Source organism: Paramormyrops kingsleyae, chromosome 21 (genome assembly GCF_048594095.1).
Source record: "Paramormyrops kingsleyae isolate MSU_618 chromosome 21, PKINGS_0.4, whole genome shotgun sequence".
Lineage (NCBI taxonomy): Eukaryota > Metazoa > Chordata > Actinopteri > Osteoglossiformes > Mormyridae > Paramormyrops > Paramormyrops kingsleyae.
The window spans coordinates 1,425,501-1,438,637 of NC_132817.1; the positions used below are offsets into that span (position 1 = coordinate 1,425,501).

Below are 13,137 nucleotides of genomic sequence, written 5' to 3' on the forward strand. Positions count from 1 at the left end.
GTAGATGGTGCAATTAGTGATTTCTGAGATATGCACAAGTTCGAGCAGACTCTGGATGGTGTGTAAACGCTGAACAATGTCTGTCAAAATGTGATTGGATCGCAATTTTTACATGCTTTTCTAAATAAAATGAGTTGAGTCATGAAAACATTGTGTCATTATTGCTAGAGGTTCACGATGGATAACAAGCACTTGAAACGTGTCTATTATACGCCATCAAACCCTGGGTCATTTGGTGGTGTCGATAGATTATACAGGGCACAGATAAATGACCAAAGTGGACATACTGTGGATAAAAAGCAAGTTGTGACATGGCTGTCTGGTGAAGATGCATACACATTACATAAACCGATCAGATTTAACTATAAAAGGAATAGAGTCTTTGTGACTAATATCGATTCTTAATGGCAAGCTGACTTGGTGGATATGTCGGCTTACGCGGACCAGAATGATGATTTTAAATACATGTTGACGTGCATAGATATTCTATCAAAATACGCATGGGTGCGCTGCCTTAAAAGCAAGACTGGTTTAGAGGTAAAGAAAGTGTTTGAAAACATTCTCTCTGAAGGCAGGATACCCAAAAAGCTACAAACCGATCGAGTTTTTTAACACATCGTTTCATAAGCTTACGGAGAAACATGGGCTAATACATTCCGCAACCGGTATGATGTTAACCCACAGAGAAATAAAACGTTCTTTGAACGTTTGTGTAACGCTTGTATATTACTGTTTGCAAACAGTATCCAAACATTGAACAAACAGTGTATGAACATTAAATGAGGACAAACAATGTTTGTATATAAACGTTACAAAAACGTTTGCAAACGATCCTGAAGCACACAAGCAAGAAATGAACGTTATATAAACAGTTATTTTTGCAAGTTTACTTTCAGTAACTTTTGCATCCAGAAACATTAAGGTATTAAATAGGGTTGTAGTAGCTTAATGGGAAAGGGACTGCTCTGGGAATCAGACCAGCATTCAAATCTACTACTACATGCTCCTAACCAAGGCACTCAACCCTAAGTTGCTATAGGGTTTTGTCCCTGTAATTATGTAAGTCACGTTATGTAGCTGTCGCTTTTTATCCAGAGTTAAAGTAGATAAATGATTATTTGACCATAATACTTATAGCCAATAATTATTATATTTTATTAATTTAGCACAACAAACAAAATTGTAAACAATTTTGCATATAAATAAAGCTGAGAAGTAACAAACTCACCATGACGATTTATTTACACATGGGCAATTTTAAACACAAGACATTTTAGAAATTTCACATCAAACCAATGGACATTTTGAATAAAATGTATAAGACATTAAACAGGAAAACTTGTAACAAGGATCACAAGGTATGAAAGTTCATTAATCATCCGCAGAGATACTTTCCTTTGAGGACAGTTCATTTTCTGATCCCGATTCATATGAGGAAGGAGTGTTGTCAGATAAGACACCAGGTGACCTTATGTTATTGTTGGTCAAAGAAGGGCTTTCACATGACAATTCTTGGGGCTCAGCTTGTGGAAAGAGTTCAGGATGTTGCTAAAGAAAAGTATCTTTTCAGTTTCTCTTTGTGGCACCAGGTCTATCAAAGCATTCCGCTGCCTCTTTGAGACGTTGCTGTCCCCATCCAACTTGGCATTGGGCTGTTTCAACTGTAAAATAGATGTAGCATAATCAACATTAGCAAAATCAAAGTAATGGAATAAAATCAATATGTGGAAACAAGAAAGATTAAAGCATATACTGTACAATACAATAATACTCATGTCTTCAACTGATGTAACAGGGAAACCCTTCACATCCAAAGGTAGTTTGTTTTTGCTCGTATTTGTGGAATAGAACTGCTCATTCTTTTGATGATTTTTAAAGCACACGTCACATTTAATTATTAATTTGACTTAAACAGTAATTTTGTTTTTCTTCAAGCCAAATGTGTGTGTATATAAATTGAGTCTTCTATGCAAAACTTGTATTTGCAAAATACTTCTTTGGTGTATCTACATGTGTTTGGTGTCAGATAAATCATCATTACACATAAATTTTAATAGCTTTCTTTCTTAAACCCATATCTATTAATAAACATATATTTTGCATGCAACATAAATATACACACCAAAAGTTGCTCCAGTTTTTTTAAAGGTCATGGAGAGGGTATGCTGACTAGAACCATCATGTTCTGCACTGGAATCACTAGACATCTCACAAGGCCCTGTAAGTGGCATGGGATGCATGTCTGGGATGTCCTCTACAAAGGCATCAGCAAGGCGGTGACATAAACTGATCTGTGAGAAGCCATCTCCCTCTTGTGAATGTTTTTCCAACACTGAAATAAACAAATAAATAGAGAACTAGTCATGAAAATATGTTTACTTATTATTCTTCAAAAATAAATGTTAAACATGATATTGAAAACACACACACACACACTCACGCAGAAACCCAATTTAAAAATTGGTAATTGCTTTATATTAGCAATTTCCTTTACATAATTAACAAATACCTGTGGGTTTGCTGGAGGGTTAAGGTGCAAGTGGTGTTTGGCGGTCAATTACAATCTTGAGATTGCTGGAGTTAAAGGACTTATGTGGACTAGCAGTGGTTGCAGGCAGAGAATCACACGCTGGAGTCACTTTTTGAAGGTTGTTTTTCAAGGAACGTATTTGCAGACCAGGCTTCAAATCTGAAAAATTTCAAATTATACAAGTAAAATGTCAAATCCTAACCTGAAAATGTTACATACACTCAATCAACAACAACAGTTCAATCAATAAAACTGTCATGCAATACTTCCTACCTGATAACAGTTGATATATACTGTACTTCAAATTAACGACCGTCTTGAAAATGGCCGTTTAAACTAAGCATGCGCGATGGCGTTGTCCTTGTACAAATGTCCAATGGGTCTTTGAAAGTTGACCTCACATGCGCTATAGCCGCAGTGTATTATGGGTCGAATAGCCATTGTGGGTGCCAGTATTTGCGTGTGGCATTATCTTTGGTAATATGGGACACTCGTGCCGTGTGAAAGGCTGTCATACTCAATCACATGGTAGAAATGGCAGAAAGGTGGACCACAACATAAGATTTTTTTCGATTTCCCACTTGGGAAAAAGGATATGGACAGCAGGTAGAGGAGGTAACGAAGAGGCGTCGGATAGCTGAATATGCATTATTTTGTCTTATAGAGTTGGTATTTTAACATTGGTTAACCTACGCTAGCAGGCTAGCCTCACTACGGATGGGTTAATCTGTTCGTGTTAAACTAGCGATACAGAGTGAATGCTTTTTAAAGACAAAAGTAAACTGCAAGACTAATGACACGTTTATCAGTGCATGTATGTGTATATTCGCGTGCATGGATTATAAGCCACAATGCTGGATAAGGCTGTCACTGTGTGCTGTTCCAAACCAATGCCTAGCTGTAGTTTAAGTTTAGAAACATTTGCAAGTACAGTTTCTAACGTTTCTCATGATGTCTAGAAGGAGCTGTATAAACTCATTGTATACCGAGCCTGTATTCTGCTTGCCACTTAACTTTATTGGTCATATTTAAAATAAAATATGTCCAATTACATTTTTGTGGTGTTCTTATACCTCTTTTCCTTTCTTAAACACCTAAATTACTAGTGTGTTTTGGTAATGAAAATTGCTTATTACTGATTACACATAACATTACATTTTTGTGGAGAAAAAAAACACTGAATATGAAATATTACGTTTGTTAACGAAATGTGTTTACATCCGCGATACACTCAAAATGGCGATGGGAGCGCGTCAGACAGTGCAAGCACATGACTGACAAAGAACGATTGACGGGCAAGGCTTCGGGCAAAATCTTCACTGTTCGTGTTACGTTTGTTGTTTGTTTGGAAACGTTTGTAAAACCGGAAACCTGAGTTTACAGAAACGAACGTTATTCACACGGCGCACACGTTAAAGGTTGTTCGTAAACAATCAAAACAGTAAATGCACAGTAATAGAACTGTAATAAGTGTAGCGAACTAAAACTCCTATGTCCGCTACAACTTAAACGGGTTCACTGGTAACCGCTGCCACCACCTTTTTTATAATTTATCTGGGGAGGTCCAGACACCAGAGCCAAGGGTATAAATAGAATATTACTTTATTTAATTCATTTAATAGCCGGAGATCACAATCCTTTCCAGAGGGAAACACCGGACAACAGGGGGCAATACATCACACGTGTTGACTCCACATCATCAAATCACGCCCAACAAAATCCATGATTATAAATACACGATCTAGTGAGGAAAGAAGCACTGCACTCTGTATATCACCCAAAGCGCCCCCATCAGTCCCCTTCCCCACCCTCAGCAAACACTACTGCAAACCCCGGCTAAAAAGAGGGTCATCCACACACAACCGTACGCATGCATACAAAGACAAAGAAACCTTTAAAAGGGACGGTTACTTCTCAGGAGAGAGGCAATACAGCCCCCCCGTCCCTCCCCAAAGAAGGAAGAGGCTCCACTCCCACAGCTCACTTCACTCCGCGGCTCCCTATCGCCCCCACGTAACTAACTTCCCTACACACTCGCCCCCCCCCTCACTCTTGCCTACTTATCTTCGCCCGCGGCCGATCTAAAATCAGCGACGGACCCACCACATTTCCCCCAACATTAACCGCGGACAGCCAAGGGATTCCCCTCCCTCCTGAACCACAATGATCCTTTCTCCACCAAACCAACCCAAGCAAGAGAAAAACCTCCCTCAATCTATTCCAACCCCCTTTAAAAAGACAACCCTCCCCCCCCTCCAGATGCAACCCATTAACAAATCACACAATACTCTCCACAACACTCACCACACTATCCCCCCCCCTCTGCTACAAAAGACTCGCCCCCGAGTCAATCCATCTTAAAATCTCTTGTCCAAACCGGAGGTCTTCTATCCCTTCTTGGCCTCTGTTGCTGTGGTTGCGGACTCTCTGCCGCTCCAGCCTGGGTTTCCTGCAATGCCACCCTCTGTGGAACCGCTCCTAACTGTTGTGGGGTTATCTTCTCCATCCCCCCTGCCGAAGTCTCCGGTCCCCTTGGCATCTCCTGCAGCCTTGTCCCAGACATTGTCCTTGTACTCTCCCGCTCTGCTCCACCACCATTGTCTGGACCAACCCTTGGCTGTAGGAACCACCAGTTAACGGGGGAGTAGACCTCTCGAGGCCGTTTCATACCCCCTACTTGCCTCCTCCACTCCTTCTGCCGTACTCCAACTCCCTGGGACCTGGGGATTTCCTCAGAAGGAGGAGACACACAAGGTTTCAAGCGATTAACATGAATAACAGTTTCCCCTCCTCCATGCACTGGGCATATCCTATACAGTACCTCTGAGATCCGCTCCATTACTCTGAAAGGGCCCTTAAACCTCCTTTGCAACTTAGGACACAGACCCCTCCTCCTAGCCTTATCTCGCACCCATACCAATTCATTCTCCGTATACCACTGAGGCTGTGCTCTAAAATCATAACCCTTTTTCTGTTGCGCTGACGCCTTATTCTGATGCCTCCTCACTGCCTCTACTACAGTCTCCAAAGTTTGGGACACACCTGCCACATATTCCGACACAGGTCTAAACTTCTCGCCATGATCAAGATTTAACATTATGTCAATGGGGAGCACCATTTCACGTGCAAACAACACCTTGTATGGGGTATACCCTGTACTGGCATGCACACTACTCCGGTATGCCATCATCACATATGGCAACAACGTATCCCAATTTGACTGGTTCTGATTCACAAACAACGAAAGCATTGCCAGCAAGGTCCGGTTGAACCTTTCTACCAATCCATCGGACTGGGGTGAGTAAGGGGATGTCCGTGTTTTATAAATATCCAACAGCCGGCATACCTCTTGAAAAACCCGAGACTCAAAGTTCCTCCCTTGGTCAGAATGCAGAGTGCGAGGTGTACCATACCTACATACCCACTCTTCTACCAACACCCTTGCCACTGTAATTGCCTCCTGATTTGGCAGGGAAAAAGCCTCTGTCCACTTCGAAAAATAATCTGCAACCACCAAAATATATTTATTTCCCTTTCCCGTCTCCGGGAGAGGTCCCAAAATATCTAAGGCTACCCTCTCATATGGCCTTGCTGACACTGTAGAGACCATTGGCGCACGAGGGGCCGCCCCCACCTCCTTCCGCGATGCACACTCCATGCATTCTCGACACCAACGCCGCACATCCCCCTGCCACCCCGGCCAAAAAAAGCGGTCCCGAACTTTAGCATGAACTTTCTGAACCCCCAAATGCCCGCCAGTCTTGGTATTATGCAACCAATACAATACACGAGGTACCACACCTATGGGCACTACAAACTGTGTTGGCTGACGCCCCTCAGCCCCATGTGGCCCCACTACATTCCGCACCAATATCCCTTCCCGCACTTCCAACTCCTTCCACACTGACAGGTAACGCCGCACACCCTCATGCTCTGTTACTGCCACACGACCGTCTAATCCCCTCTGCTTCAGACTTATTATGAGTTTAATGACCTCATCCTCCTGCTGTACCTCCCCCAACTCAAATGAATCCCCCCAGACATTCACCACCCCTGGGGTTATGGTCTGGAGGGCACAAACCTGGGGCTCCACCTCACACCCCCCAAACGCCGGCACCCGCGACATTGCATCTGCGTTAGCATGCAGCTTACCTGCTCTATGTACAATTATGTATTGAAAATTGGCCAACTGCTCCATCCACCGGGCCAACTGACCCTCTACCCCCTGAAAATTGTGTAGCCACCGCAGCGAGTTGTGGTCCGTGCGCAACACAAATTCACGGCCCAGTAGATAATGTCTGAAATACCTCATAAATGTGACCATGCTCAACAATTCCTTTCTCGTAGTGGCATATTTTCGCTCTGCTTTAGTCAAAGCGCGACTGGCGTATGCCACCACTCGCTCACCCCCCTCCATCTCTTGTGATAACACCGCCCCTATACCCAGATCACTAGCATCGGTGTCCAACACAAACCTCTTCTCAGGGTCGGGGTACACCAACACTGGAGCGCTTACTAAGCAGTCCTTCAGCTCCAAAAAAGCTTGATCACACTCAGCATTCCAAGTAAACTTCCGGCCCTTCTCAGTTAGCTGGTGGAGAGGGTGCGCTATCTTAGCAAACCCCTGGATAAACCTCCGATAGTATGAGGCTAAGCCCACAAAACTACGCACTTCTGTCTGATTCTTTGGTACTGGCCACTCCCTCACAACCTTAACCTTTGCAGGATCCACCCTAACCCCTTCAGCAGAAATCACATGCCCCAAATACTGTACCCGTTTAGCAAACAGGTTGCATTTAGCGGGCTTCACCTTCAAATTTGCCCCCTCCAATTTGCCCAATACCTCGTCCAGCCGCTGAAGATGCTCCTCAAAAGACCGGCCAAACACAATGATGTCATCCAAATAGACCAAACATGTGGACCACTGTAAATCAGCCAGCACGAGATCCATCAGGCGTTGGAAAGTTGACGGTGCATTACACAATCCAAAGCTCAAGACGTTAAATTCATATAACCCCTGTCGGGTAGTGAAAGCAGTTTTGGGTTTATCCTTGGGATCAATCTCCACCTGCCAATATCCACTAACCAGATCAAGGGTTGAAAACCAAGATGCATTAGCCAAACTATCCAACGCATCATCAATGCGTGGCAAAGGGTACGCATCCTTGCGAGTGACTTCATTTAACTTGCGATAATCCACGCAAAAGCGCAACCCCCCATCCTTCTTCCGAACAGGCACAATAGGTGCTGCCCATGGGCTGCATGAAGGCTGAATAACTTCAGCCTCCAGCATCTGCTTCAAGCACCCATCTATCTCCCCCTGTAACTGCAGAGGAACCCGCCGAGATGGCACTTTTAAGGGCCGGGCATCACCAGTGTCAATTACATGGGTTGCCAGCTGGGTCCTACCCAAATCAGCCTCACCAGTACTAAACACAGCGGCATGTTGATACAACATTTCCTGAGCCGCCTCTTCCTCACCAGCACTAAGGCCCTTTCTATCAAGGCCAAGCTGACAAAAGAGCTCAGCCCCAGTCCACGGCTGGCCAGGCCCTTTTTTTTGACCATGAGTTGCTGCCCTGCCCACCTCAATGTCAGTCACCAGCGAACCCACTTTCATCCCTTTATAAAGCTTACGCTCCTCTCCAGTCACATTAATCACCCTGATCGGAACAACACCCCTATCTGCACGACACACCACCCGCGCCACCAAAACATCACACTGGCCCGCTAATAATGCTGCAGGCTCTACCATACCCACTACAGGGCTGTCAGTGGTCATCTTAACAGTCCCAGGAATTATAATCTCACTACGTGGGGGGACCATCACGTCGGCACTCACCATAACCACCTGGGGCCGGGCACTAATGCCTTGAGTCACCAAAGGTACCTTCTTGCCCATCACTTGGCAACACTGTCCCTTCAAATCTATTATGGCCCCATACTTCAGAAGGAAGTCATTACCCAACAATGAATCACGCATATCCGTGTCCACCACTAGAAACTCAACCCCCAATGCCAACGCTTCAAATTGACACACAGTGTGCCACTTACCCGAAATTTTCAATTCCTCACCATTAGCTACAACCACCCTGCCCATATACGGATCCAACTGTCCTACACCACGAGTAGCAGACTCCCAAAAATGCCGCGGCACTACAGAGACCTGTGCCCCCGTATCCACCAGCAAGTTAGTATCTACCCCTCCCACAATAGCACTCACATATAACCCTTTTCCACACAAACTAACTACAAAAGGTCCTCCAGACACCAGGCCTTCCTCCATCTGAGCGGGCACACGGCCTACCGTGCCCGCCCTCTGGAGTTTCCCATCACATATGGGCAGTCTTTCCGCAAGTGTCTATCACACCCACACTCCCAGCATACCATACGCTCCCCTCGGGCTGACACCTGGGGTCCGGATGAAACCACCGGCGGGGATATAGATGCACTACCCCCAGACTGGGACAAAGACCCACCAACTTTTAATGCCCTAACCTCAGCACGCAATGCCTGTACTTCCTGCCGTAAGCCTTCTACCACCCCCAACAGCGTCTCAGCCTGATCTTTATCCCACCCAGACCCACTCACACCACAAACCTGGGCCACCGGGGGACCTGAATAGCCTTCCAAACGCCTTATAGATTCTATCTCTGAGGCCAGATTGATGGCATCTTCTAGAGTGGAGGGCTTAGCGCTGCGCAACTGAATACGCAACTCCCCAGACCCCACATGTACAACAAAATGATCACGAGCTAACATATCCTGTGTGGCATAATCGACTAAAGGGTAAGCACGCACGACCAAACGTCTAAGGGCAGTACCAAACTCCCGAGCCGACTCATTTAGTAGCCGGATACGAGAGGCAAACTCTGCCCGATGCCAATCAGCACTCCCACTAGGCTCTAAGCACGCCTGCAGAGCTTGTTTCAATGCCGCATAACTTGCACGAGCCTGTGGCGGTAGCCCCCCATAAATTTCTCTCGCTTTCCCAGACAACAGTAAAGACAGGAACTTTAACTTAATCCCGTCATCCCACATATTTACTACAGCGGCCATCTCAAATTGGTCAAGCCAGTCTGACCACTCTCTATTTACGCCCGTAAACGTATCGGGCATAAAAACCGGACGACTTACAACACGCGCTGCCGCACCAGGAATCTCTTGCTGATCATCTCGCAGAGACGCCAGTGATGAGGTGGCTTGCTCCAGCACGCTCTCCCGCTGAGACATCATTACCCGTCAATTATCAAAACTACAACAATCAAACCTAGCAGCGATCCCACCGCTGCCACCAGTGTAATAAGTGTAGCGAACTAAAACTCCTATGTCCGCTACAACTTAAACGGGTTCACTGGTAACCGCTGCCACCACCTTTTTTATAATTTATCTGGGGAGGTCCAGACACCAGAGCCAAGGGTATAAATAGAATATTACTTTATTTAATTCATTTAATAGCCGGAGATCACAATCCTTTCCAGAGGGAAACACCGGACAACAGGGGGCAATACATCACACGTGTTGACTCCACATCATCAAATCACGCCCAACAAAATCCATGATTATAAATACACGATCTAGTGAGGAAAGAAGCACTGCACTCTGTATATCACCCAAAGCGCCCCCATCAGTCCCCTTCCCCACCCTCAGCAAACACTACTGCAAACCCCGGCTAAAAAGAGGGTCATCCACACACAACCGTACGCATGCATACAAAGACAAAGAAACCTTTAAAAGGGACGGTTACTTCTCAGGAGAGAGGCAATACAGCCCCCCCGTCCCTCCCCAAAGAAGGAAGAGGCTCCACTCCCACAGCTCACTTCACTCCGCGGCTCCCTATCGCCCCCACGTAACTAACTTCCCTACACACTCGCCCCCCCCCTCACTCTTGCCTACTTATCTTCGCCCGCGGCCGATCTAAAATCAGCGACGGACCCACCACATTTCCCCCAACATTAACCGCGGACAGCCAAGGGATTCCCCTCCCTCCTGAACCACAATGATCCTTTCTCCACCAAACCAACCCAAGCAAGAGAAAAACCTCCCTCAATCTATTCCAACCCCCTTTAAAAAGACAACCCTCCCCCCCCTCCAGATGCAACCCATTAACAAATCACACAATACTCTCCACAACACTCACCACAGAACGTTTATATCTTGTTCGTGAACGTTCGCTTCTCCCTGGGAAGGCATCCATAGTAGAAAGATTTAACCGCACTTTAAAGACACGAATGTGGCACTATTTTACGGCTTATAATACAAGAAGGTATGTGGACATTGTACAAGATCTGGCGAGTGCTTACAATAACACCTGCCATAGCACCATTAAAATGAAGCCGGTTGAGGTGAATACGGAGAATGCCAGACAGGTTTTCAGCAACATATATGGCTTGACACCTGGTGCAGCTGAAAAGCGTCGTTATAAGTTTAATATCGGTGATGTGGTCAGGGTATCGAAAGCACGGGGGAAATTTACCAAAGGATATGAGCAAAGTTTTACGGACGAGTATTTTACAGTCACCGAAAGTCTGCCTAGATCACCACCGGTGTACAGGATTAAAGATTATGATGGGGAGATCATAGACGGCACATTTTATGCAGAAGAGCTACAAAAGATCAGAATAGACAAAGACAAAAACTTCAAAGTTGAGAAAATCATCGCGGAAAAAATGCAGAGGGGCAAAAAAATGTTTTTAGTGAAATGGCTGGGGTGGCCCGACAAATTTAACAGCTGGGTCCCCGCTAGCCAAGTAGTCGACATATAACTGGGATGGTACGTACCTGTGGCATCCATTCACATCAAAAGCAGCCATGGAGGAGGAAAGCGGTTTTTATGTTACGCTCCCTAGCAATGCGTCTATGGATGTTTTCCTGCACAATACCATATCAAGCTACACGACAAAACTAGCCAAGCCGATTAATCTGACCGGTAAATGGGAAGTAGGATTAACGGAAATCCACTACCTGCGAACGTGGGATACGCTGGTGGAAGAAGACACATTATTTTACGTGGCTGGCGGGGTGTCAATACCACCAATCCTGCAATACAAGCTAAAAGCGGGGCATTACAGAGGTATTGAAAACCTAATCAGTGAAATTAACGATGCTCTAGGAATGTCAAAACTAAAACTTGACTATGGAGCGATAAAAAACAAAGTGTATATGGTTGGTCCACCACACATGGCTTTTAAAGCGAAAGGTAACCTTGCAAGGATGCTGGTGTTTGTTCCTGGTGTATTTCAAAAGATTGGTGATAGACTATCGGCTCCGAATCCAGCAGATATATGCGCCGGATTTTACACAATTTATGTGTATTCAGACATTGTCGAGCACCAAAGAGTGGGTGACAGTTTCGTGCCTCTGTTAAGGGGGGCACATATTACGGGGACTCACAACTCGATGGTCACAATATCTTACGACAGGGTCCATTATGTGTCGCTCTGCAAGAATCACATTGATAATATAGTAATCCAGTTAAAGTCTGACCAGAACAAGGCGATACCCTTCCGTTACGGAAAAACGATCGTGAAGCTGCATTTCAGGCCGGCTAAGCACTACCCCCAATAATAATAATGTACAGCGCCGACGGTTTTTCAGATCCACATAGATATGTGGAATACTACAGAAACCAAGCTGGTAACGGACTCCCCGGATACAACGGAGCACCCGTCATGTACGGAGGCGGTCTGGGGGTTCTTTTTCAAGGGCTCCTCAGAATGGCAGTACCATTTCTGAAAAGGACTTTCAGTATGGCGAAGCCACATCTAAAATCGGCAGCGCAAAATATTGCAAAGGATGTCATTTCCGGTGCGATTACGGGGCAATTAACAACACGACAGCAAGAGGGCTCTGGGCTCATGGTGTTGGCGCGTGGTAAGCGTCAAAGACCCCCCGGGGCTCGAATTACCGTTGCTAAAAAACGCAAGGGGTTGACCAAGAGAAGCTCAGTAGTCAAAAAGAAGCGAGAGAAGAAGAAGGCGTCCAAAAAAGTACAGAGAAGGAGATACATTTTCTAAAACTATGGCCCTCCTACACAACCTGTCAGAGGAGTGCATGAAATCAGAATTGGATATTTTTGCAGTGCCATACACACAAGCAAGCATCGATAAAAATATATACGTGGAAGTGCCGCCACTCTCAGCTTTAACAGATAATGGACCCCTGGAGTTTTTCATTGCCGGTAATGGGGAAGATTACCTAGACCTCAACAACACGCTACAGCACCTACGGTGCGAAAGCTAATGGGGCAAACATGGACCCTGCCGCGAAGGTGGGGGTCATAAATTACCCTATCGCATCAATTTTCTCACAGGTGGACATATCCTTGGGTGACAGGCTAGTAAGCCAGTCTAGCAATACGTACCCTTACAGAGCCATGATAGAGTGCCTGCTTAATTACAGCGTCGGAACGCTATCCAGGCAGTTTTTCTGCGGGCTGTTTTATAAAGACAGTTCCAGTGCTATGGATGAGACCGACCCTGATGGCAATAACAAGGGCTTAGAGAAAAGTGCAGCATTTTCAGCAAGAAGCGGTGTTTTCGAATTGATTGGCCCCATACACTCTGACATATTTTTTCAAGAGAGTTTAATGCTAAATGGGGTCGATG

At 45.5% G+C, this 13,137-nt stretch overlaps 1 protein-coding gene and 1 long non-coding RNA gene across 2 annotated transcripts in view; one reads left to right on the forward strand and one right to left on the reverse strand.

Annotated features, from left to right (window-relative positions):
- The window catches only part of tnr (tenascin R (restrictin, janusin)), a 118,858-nt gene that overhangs the window by 24,418 nt on the left and 81,303 nt on the right, over positions 1-13,137 (forward strand). The window lies entirely within an intron of this gene.
- On the reverse strand, positions 1,271-2,853 carry LOC111838647 (uncharacterized). The gene is made up of 4 exons (XR_002836916.2): positions 2,804-2,853; positions 2,510-2,689; positions 2,123-2,332; positions 1,271-1,661 (listed from the first exon to the last, which is right to left on the reverse strand). It is a non-coding gene; the product is annotated as an uncharacterized lncRNA (long non-coding RNA).